General features: G+C 38.6%; 1 non-coding gene across 1 annotated transcript; it reads right to left on the reverse strand.

The window, feature by feature from the left end:
* Window positions 1-4,135: 4,135 nt before the first annotated feature.
* Window positions 4,136-4,250, reverse strand: LOC136732693 (U5 spliceosomal RNA). Its single transcript, XR_010809977.1, has one exon. It is a non-coding gene; the product is annotated as a U5 spliceosomal RNA (small nuclear RNA).
* Between the last annotated feature and the right edge of the window lie 6,189 nt (window positions 4,251-10,439).

Raw genomic sequence — 10,439 nt, forward strand, 5'->3', positions numbered from 1 at the left:
AATTACTTTTTGCATTCACAGAATATTCTTTATTGGAATTGAATTGAAAAGGGAATTAAAAATTGAATTGGAATTGACCCCAACCCTGTTGAAAACAAAACAAAAAATACAGATCTGGTTCTTCAAATCTTCACTCTGGTTTCATTCTGTGTCGTAGTTCATTTATCTTGCTGTTAATTGCACCACCAATTACACTCTTTGGGGTACTGGGCAATTTTTTCAAGGTAGCCCCTAAAAAACATGTATCACATAGATTTAATGACTTGCACATAGATATATAAAAATCTTTTAATAAACATACCACATATCTTTGAGAAGGGTTCATTAGTTACATATTGCCACAGTAAATCAACATTTTTGTGTGTGGGTGTATTTAAACGTTTTGGTGTATGCTCTTAAACTTGTCTTACACTAGTTCATAGTAAAATCTGTACTTGGCGAAGCAGCTATGCAAAGGCAGTCTTTTCTCCATTAATACCTTGCTTAAGCATTACATTGATGTGGCACAACTGGACTGAAATGTGAAGTATTTGCTCAAAAGTCAAATTTAAATGAGACTTGAAAGTTTATATTGTCAAGGATCCCATGGCACTATTCATTATTATTATGTATTAATATGTCTGAAGCATTAATCCAAGGTGATTTACAAGGTGTTGTTGAAAGAGTGACGTGGCTGAATTCTAAGTCAGGCTTCCCTCAATCAGGTCTAACAAATTTGTTATGACTCCACCTTTACTGCTGTGTAGTAATCTGCTGGTACAAAATGGCTGCACCCCAGAGGGTGGTGGGTGAAGTGAGTCTGTAGAGCACTTTGGGATCTTTCCAGCTGCTACATGTAAGGTATTATTATTTATTAATAAATTAACTCTAGTCTCTGAAACTAAAACAAAGGCCAAAGGAACATTTCAAATGCTAACCCTTTGTGTTCTATACAGTTAAAAAGGAGAGTTAGAAATTTTGTACAACAGCATTTACATACCATATATGGCTTCCACCTTTAAGCGATCCAGAGGTGTCTTTTTCTCCGAAGTTGGATCTCTCTTGCTGCCACCACCACGAAGATTGCTCTTTAATAATGTTGGAAAGTCAAAGACAGCAACCGTCAGGGTTCTTGCATATGACGTATTCATGCTCCACCTCTCTGCAAGGATCCAGGACAGTTTGTCAATGTAAACTCCAGTGCCTGGGAATATTTCCACCTAAAAGACAATGGTAAATAAAAAACAAGTTTATCCCCAAACTATTCTTATATTATGTTAAGTGGAATACATTATCAGTAAGGCTGTGATTTTGTTACAGAAATGTGTTATTAAAGACCACAGTATGTCTCAATTCTAAGTTTATTAATTTACAGACATAATAAAGTCAGTGAATCTGTGACACCCATAATTCAATTACATTCTTATTATCAACTATAACTATGAATATAACTGATAATGTAGCATCATTAGATTGTTTACAACCAATATTTGTTTTCAATATATATATTTTTACCTTGTCTTTGTAATATTGTAGACCAAGAGTGTTATACCTGTTTTGGTGATTCTTTGTCAGATTCAGAACAATTTGCTGTGGGGCTGTCAGAACCACTTGATGGTGACACACTTTTGTCTTCATTGCTGATAAATGTGGCTTTTGTTACAATTTTTTTCAGATTGTCCAAAAGGTCTGGAATCTCTGGAGAAAAAAAACCTTAGTATTAAATGATAATCATTTCTAGTAATATATTTAATGCAAAGTGAAAACAAAACCATCAATGCCTGCAATTATACTTGAGAGACTTGCTCTATGTTATTGGCAAACTGACCTTTTTGTGGGTCATTAACATTAGCTACGAAAAAAATAAAAAAGATAAAATACAAGAATTACCAGGTCTAATGTAATGCATATAGTCATTAATGTAGGATTATGAAGTTATGTTGAAAAACTTTATTTAATAATCAGTATTATTAAACTATTAGACAGTGCACATTAAGAGTCTGTATTGTGGTTCTAGATTACTTCAGTATGATCAACTATAATACATTACTCTGGAATCTAAATTACTGAAGAATAACATTTATCAAGGTAAGGAATTATTTGCTATAAATAAAAAAACTTACCATCAACCATACGGTTTCGAAGACATTGGTTTTCATTTTTAAGTCTTGTGTTTTCCTTTTCGAGCTGCTTAACTTTTTGCTGTAGCTCAACTTCACTGGACTCTTTAAATGTCTGTAGAATATGACGGGATCTAATTCTTGAAGCTCCATCGGTTTTCTTTCTTATTTTGTGCTGTATTCAGAGAGGAAAAGAGTTTAAAATGAAAATATATATATATATGAATATGATTAAAAAAAAAACAATCCTGCAATACATTTATTTAATATTTGCAGTAATTATCTCACCGGTAACTGTGGTTCATCAAGGTCACTATCATCTGAAATTTGAAGTTTTTTGTTTGGTTTAGGTACTCTCTTCATTTTAGGACAGGGCATTTTTGTTAGGTCATTAAGTTTTCTTCTTAGTTCGCCTTCTTTTCCTAAAATAAAAATAAAATAAATAAAACCCTGCATTATGTCCACAGATATTTGGGGATTATATTTATTTGTCATAAAAATACTGTGCTTTGACCATACAAATTAAGATGAACAGCCAACACTGAATCAAAACTGAAGTTAAATTATATCTGGTTTAATTTATTTTGTGATTTGGGGGATTTTATTGTAAAGCACAACACACAATAAATCGTTCTTACAAATGCCAGTCAAGTATGACGAGTTTTTAGCGCCCTCACCACCACCTACCATGTTATAAGAGTATGTTAGAAGTACAACACATTAATAACTTAAACATTCATTTCAAATATACTGTGATTGTATATATCAAATAGCATGTAAAGACTTTAATGTTTTTTTTTTAAATAAACATTGTTACCAGTCATAATGATCTGCGCTTCATGGACAGGCCATCCACCTTTTGGAGGTTTGTTCGTGTCTCTCCACTCTGCTCTGAAGTTTCGAGTCGTCTCTTCGTCATCATCAGCAATGCTGAATAAATCAAAATTGCGAAAGCAAGCAGTGGGAATCACGCTGTAAGAGTCTTTGTCGACCCCGCTTTCCCACTTCACCAACGCGTGCATCACCGCCATACTACCTTCACCTTCTCGTCCGTTTTTTCTGCGCCTTTTTCCCCCGACAAGTCACGGCACAAAAAACAGTCCCGCTCTGCATTCTGGTACTTGGCGTTCTTAATAACACCAACAGGGTGTAATCGCATAGACCACTCGAGTATAAAGTACTACATATCCCATCAGTTACAGTTTTTTTTCATCTTCTGAAACTGCAATTTAGCACTTTCAACTGTTTCTTAGTGATTCCTAGAATTACTAACCGGTATTGTAGTCAATGTGTTTATAACCTTTTTTGTTTAACGATTTGTGTGTTATCCTATGGGATCCCATGGTCTTTGATTTGGTCACGGAAGTGATTTGTCTTTGATTTGTTGATCTAGAGTTGAATTTTAATTAGTTTTTCCCTTTTGTATAATTAGTGTAGTGCTACATTTAGTCTTTGTTTTTAAATAAATTTGACAATTTATATCTTTGGAATTGGTGTCTGCGTCCAATTATTACAGAAATTGAGTTCTACAAGACTCCAGGATTCGTGATAAGGTGATACTATGAATTCACTTCTTTAATTGAAATCTATAAGTGTACCTTACGCTACATATATGTATGTATGTATGTATGTATGTCCAATTGCTTTGACAATACAAATGAATTGAATTGAGAGGGAGAGAGAGAGAGAGAGAGAGAGAGAGAGAGAGAGAGAGAGACAGACAGACAGACTGACAAACAGAAAAACAGACAGACACAGACACACACACACACAGAGCCAGCCAGCCAGCCAGCTCAGCGATGACATCACGAGCCTCTCTCAGCTGACTGCTATGACATCACAGAGCACGTACATTCCGTTGCTTGCCGTCTGTCAACCACTCAGTCACTGCCAGCCAGACTGGCTGGCTGGCTGGATGGGGGGGCTGCTTGCTGCTGCTGCGTACCTTAGCAAGCTTATTTGCTTGACCGGCCTTCCTACTCCTCTGCCCACATGCCCACCTATGCCCGATCTGCTGTTCACCTGGATCACAGCTCCGCCCCAACAAGGCAGAGCCCCCCAAGAATGGTACAAACTCACCCACGATCCCCTCCACGGAAAGCTTTAGCAAAAGGCAAAAGCGTTATACGTAATGAAGAGGAACCCGAGTCCAAGACGCATCCGACCAGCCATACATATTTGTGTGTATTAAAGATCACATTTTCTTACATTTAGTTTTTCTGTACTTTATTACATCTTATTGTGATTTATAAAAGTATTGTTTCTTTTCCATATGTATGTATGTATGTGTGTGTGTGTGTGTGTGTGTGTGTGCCTGTCTCTGTGTGAAAGTGTGTGTGTGTGTGTGTGTGTGTGTGTATATGTCTCTCTGTGAAAGTGTGTGTGTGGGTGTGACAGTGTGTGTGAGTGTCTGTCTGTCTGTCTGTCTGTCATGTAACTCGCACATCTGTGAGGGCACCATTTTTGCAGAAGAGATGTACACATTTTGGAGCAACATATGCTGCCATCCAGACATCATCTTTTCCAGTGACGTCCCTGCATTTTCAAACAGATCACATTTTATTACACTTTGTTTATCTGTACTTTATTACATCTTATTGTGATTTATACTTGTAATGTTTGTTTCTTTTCCATATATATGTATGTACAGTGGGGGAAAAAAGTAATTGATCCCCTGCTGATTTTGTACGTTTGCCCACTGACAAAGAAATGATCAGTCTATAATTTTAATGGTAGGTGTATTTTAGCAGTGAGAGACAGAATAACAACAAGAAAATCCAGAAAAATGCATTTCAAAAAAGTTATAAATTGATTTGCATGTTAATGAGGGAAATAAGTATTTGACCCATTTTCAATGCCCTGGCTTAGGGAAGGAGGTTCTCACCCATGATTTGACGGTACATGGCCCCGTCCATCGTCCCTTTGATGCGGTGCAGTTGTCCTGTCCCCTTAGCAGAAAAACAGCCCCAAAGCATAATGTTTCCACCTCCATGTTTGATGGTGGGAATGGTGTTCTTGGGGTCATTCCTCCTCCTCCAAACACGGCAAGTTGAGTTGATGGCAAAGAGCTTGATTTTGGTCTCATCTGAGACCACTTTCACCCAGTTCTCCTCTGAATCATTCAGATGTTCATTGGCAAACTTCAGACGGGTTTGTACATGTGCTTTCTTGAGCAGGGGGACCTTGCGGGCGCTGCAGGATTTCAGTCCTTCACGGCATAGTGTGTTACCAATTGTTTTCTTGGTGACTATGGTCCCAGCTACCTTGAGATCATTAACAAGATCCTCCCATGTAGTTCTGGGCTGATTCCTCACCGTTCTCATGATCATTGAAACTCCACGAGGTGAGATCTTGCATGGAGCCCCAGACTGAGGGAGACTGACAGTTATTTTGTGTTTCTTCCATTTGCGAATAATCGCACCAACTGTTGTCACCTTCTCACCAAGCTGCTTGGTGATGGTCTTGTAGCCCATTCCAGCCTTGTGTAGGTCTACAATCTTGTCCCTGACATCCTTGGACAGCTCTTTGGCCATGGTGGAGAGTTTGGAATCTGATTGATTGATTGCTTCTGTGGACAAGTGTCTTTTATACAGGTAACGAGCTGAGATTAGGAGCACTCCCTTTAAGAGAGTGCTCCTAATCTCAGCTCGTTACCTGTATGAAAGACACCTGGGAGCCAGAAATCTTGCTGATTGATAGGGGATCAAATACTTATTTCCCTCATTAACATGCAAATCAATTTATAACTTTTTTGAAATGCGTTTTTCTGGATTTTCTTGTTGTTATTCTGTCTCTCACTGCTAAAATACACCTACCATTAAAATTATAGACTGATCATTTCTTTGTCAGTGGGCAAACGTACAAAATCAGCAGGGGATCAAATACTTTTTTCCCTCACTGTATGTATGTATGTATGTATGTATGTATGTAAGTGTGTGTGTGTCTGTCTCTGTGTGAAAGTGTGTGTGTGTGTCTGTCTGTGAAAGTGATTGTGTGTGAAAGTGTGTGTGTCTGTCTGTCTGTCTGTGAAAGTGTGTGTGTGTGTGTGTGTGTGCGTGTGTCTGTCTGTGAAAGTGTGTGTTTGTGTGTGTATGGGTGTGACAGTGTGTATGAGTGTCTGTCATGTAACTCGCACATCTGTGAGGGCACCATTTTTGCAGAAAGAGATGTACACATTTTGGAGCAACATATGCTGCCATCCAGACATCGTCTTTTCCAGGGACGTACCTGCATTTTTCAGCAGGATAACGCCAAACCACATTCTGCCCAGATTTCAAGCGCATGGTTGCATAGGCAGAGAGTGCGGGTGCTAGCATGGCCTGCCTGCAGTCCTGACCTGTCTCCGAATTGAGAATGTGTGGCGCACTATGAACTGCAAATTAAGACAACGAAGGCCCTGTGCAGTTGCGCAGCTGAGGAAATGCATAATGGATGAATGGGGGAAAATCCCGCTTGCTAAACTTAACCAAGTGGTGTCTTCAGTGCCCAAGTGCTTAATAAGTGTTATTAAAAGAAAAGGTGATGTTACATAGTGGTAAACAGTCGACTGTCCCAACTTTCTTGGTTTCTTTTCACTGCTAATGAGATGCTGTAGAGTGAGTTAGTTATATTGCTTTCAGGAGCTCTAATCGTATTGATGAGTTCATGCAGCATTTGTAATTGAATTTCAAAAAGAAATCCTTGCTGTCTGGCCTGTGTGTATGAGATGTACTCTGTCAATCTTTGGCTAACAACTGAAACATTGGTAGAACAGAAATGGCAACATAAAAAAGAAAAGTACATTTTAAAAGAGCACATTAAATAGGATGAATATACAGTTTTTTACAATCACTTTGTCACTCATTTCAGAACCTTGATGTCATTTTTCAAAACTCTAGACACAAAACTCAAAACGGTCATCACTTGTAACACAGGCTGTCCAATGTTCAAAACATTGCATTGTGCATTCATATCTTTAAAGAAACCTAGCACTTGCAGACTTGTTGGTTCAAATAACTCATTTATCATGAAATACCATAGTAACATAGTAACACAGAAGATACCGATAGTTTCACTGTGTAGTTGTTCGTACAATCATTAAATATTGTAGTACAAAATATGTGATACATGTTTCATTATGGTACTACACATAAATACATCACTGTAAAAGGACTAGTAGAGAGAATACTACAGACACAGTGGAATCATTGAACAAAATCTGAAATGTATTGATGCAATACAATCAAATCACACCATAGGTTTCTTTGAATCCATGCAAAAATAATTAGCTACAAAAACGAACAAAACTACAGTAAAATGTCAACTGCAGTGTTCCTCACCTGGCTTAGTGTAAAAAGCAAAACAAAGGATTGATTACTGTACTTCTAAATTTCCATCAGCCCTGTGTTCAGGTTCAGGTTCTCACAACCATTTTTCACAAGAGGCATCTTGAAACTGAACATACCTGAACATACTCAGTCATCAGCTGCTTCACTCTGTCTGCATTTCTTTCAAAAGGCACACTATACTCTGTGCTACACATTGGTATGCAGTATACAGTCATTTGACAATTGAGAGTAGCCTAATGTTTAGTGCATGCTGAAGACTTGCCGCTTCTCAGTACGGAAATTTCTGATGATTGAGGCCACAGTTGATCCTGAGTTGATTCTGAGGTTTGATTGAATCATTGTAGCTGCCTCAGTCATGGTCATGCCATGATTTACAACATGTTCTACAACTATTTCTCGGATTTCACTGGACACTATTTGCTGTTGCTGCCGCTGTCTGGTCCGTTGCCTTGTCCTCTACCACGTTCCCCCAACACCTCTCAAATGAGGCCCATGGCTGCCTCTCTGGTGAGGCCTAAGCCCTCCTCTATGACGAGGCCCACGACCACCTCTCAGAAGGGGTGCATGTCCCCTTCCATTCCTTTGACCACCACGTCTTCCTCCTCCCACTGCTTGACCTCTATTGTGACCTGGATGACCTGCCGGCTCCATGTTATCACTGTGTTGCTCGGCTGGATAGCACTCATTTCACTCGATACTCGTACCACAATGTGAAATCAATCATCAATAACCAGTTGGCAGTATTGGAAAAGCAATTACAAGGGCCTGCATACATACAGTAATGTCAAATCTGATGTGGAAGAACAATCATCTTCAACCAGGTTGGAGCGTTAGTTGCAATGCCTTTAATACACGCAGCGTGGAGAGGAACAGTGACTCAAGAAGATCCCAAAGTCGCTCTGCCTTCATTTTAACAGTCAGAGCTTTTATACACAAAAATCAAAGAGCTGGTTATAATCAGAAAGTCATTACTATGTTATCTTAAAAGTTAGCTAAGCAGAATTTATATCATTATAGGACAGAGTTCATAGATCAACACATGGATTAGGGAGCAGGCACTTCAATCATACTGTTTGACATTGTCTCCAAGATTCTCATCGTAAATAACAAGCAGAAATCAAACTACCTTCTGGCCTGACCTTCTAGCTTGACCTTATCTTTCTTAAGTATACAAGAGAGAAAAACAGGTATTAGAGAAAGAATTTCTAACTTTCCTTCCACACTGAAAACATGGTGTGGAAAAGTGCTACATGATGATGAATGATGATGAAATATTACATCCATAGATAATGTAGTCCAACTGGTTCATGCTCCTCGGTTATTGGTGTCAATGGATCTCATTATCCTGAAACTTTCATGATCGAAACATGGAATACTGTTCGTCAGTTTCCATAAAACTATGAATTAAGAGTAATGCAACAGTCACTTATCATTTTGAGCAGCTGTATCAATTGATAGTTAGATCTTTGTAATGAAATGAATAGACAGTGATCTCAGATGTAATGTGTGAATTGCATTTTGAAATGGTAATACTTTGACGTTAAGTTGTATCATTTTAGTTCAATGAACAAATGATCTGAGGTTGATGTGTATTGTATCCAAGCAATTGAAAAATGTGCATTTTGATCATCGGGTGTGAGTTTTGTGTCTAGAGTTTTGAAAAATGACATCAAGGTTCTGAAATGAGTGCCAAAGTGATTGTAAAAAAGTGTAATATCAGGGGACAGTGGCTATTACTGATCTGGCCTTCCGTGGCCTCTGTATTAATGTAACAGGTCACATTGTATGTGTACACTGATACTTGATAGTATAATATAGTACAAGTAAAAAACATACATAGGTATCATAGAAGTATTTTGCAGAAATGATTATGGATACTTATCAAAATGGAGAGGAAATGCTAAATCCAGTCTCCCCAGGCTGAGCTTCTATTGCTACACCTGCTAAGTGGCTGCTGGCCCCACTATATGGATAGAGCCACACCAAGTACAAGAGTCTCCCCATTGCTATTTATATCTCCCTATCCAGTCTTCTATACGTGTCAGGTATACAAGTGTGTGTGTGTGTGTGTGTGTGTGTGTGTCTGTCTGTCTGTGAAAGTGTGTGTGTGTGTGTGTGTGTGAAAGTGTGTGTGAGTGTCTGTCTGTCTGTCTGTCATGTAACTTGCACATCTGTTAGGGCACCATTAATGCAGAGATGTACACATATTGTTTATTTTCCATATATATGTATGTATGTATGTATGCATGTCCAATTGCTTTGACAATACAAATGCACTGAATTGAGACAGAGAGAGAGAGAGAGAGAGAGAGAGAGAGAGAGGTGCTAAGGCACATTTGTAACATAAATTAGGGAACATTTGAAACATGCTTAGGGAACATTCATAAGAACATAAGAACATAAGAACATAAGAAAGTTTACAAACGAGAGGAGGCCATTCGACCCATCATGCTCGTTTGGTGTCCATTAATATCTAAGTGATCCATGGATCCTATCCAGTCTATTTTTAAATGTTCCCAAACTTTCAGCTTCTACCACTTTCCATCTTGAATGCCTTGAAGCCCAATTTCCATTTGTGTCCCCTGGTTTGTGTGTCCCTGCTGATCTGGAAAAGCTCCTCTGGTTTGAGGAACCTTTCATGATTTTGAAGACTTGGATCAAGTCCCCACGTAATCTCCTCTGTTCCAGGGTGAAAAGGTTCAGTTCCCTCAGTCTCTCCGAGTAGGACTTTCCCTTCAGACCTGGAATAAGTCTGGTTGCTCTCCTCTGAACTGCCTCTAAAGCAGCAATATCCTTCTTGAAGTGTGGTGCCCAGAACTGTACACAGTATTCCAGATGAGGTCTAGCGCATTGTACAGTCTTAACATTACTTCCCTTGTTTTAAATTCTACACTTTTGACGATATACCCTAGCATTCTGTATGCCTTTTGTATTGCTTCCCCACATTGTTTGGATGGAGAAAGTGAATCCACATAGATTCCTAGGTCTTTCTCATGCATTACTTCATCTAGAT

This window comes from Amia ocellicauda, unplaced genomic scaffold (assembly GCF_036373705.1).
Source record: "Amia ocellicauda isolate fAmiCal2 unplaced genomic scaffold, fAmiCal2.hap1 HAP1_SCAFFOLD_35, whole genome shotgun sequence".
Taxonomy (NCBI): domain Eukaryota; kingdom Metazoa; phylum Chordata; class Actinopteri; order Amiiformes; family Amiidae; genus Amia; species Amia ocellicauda.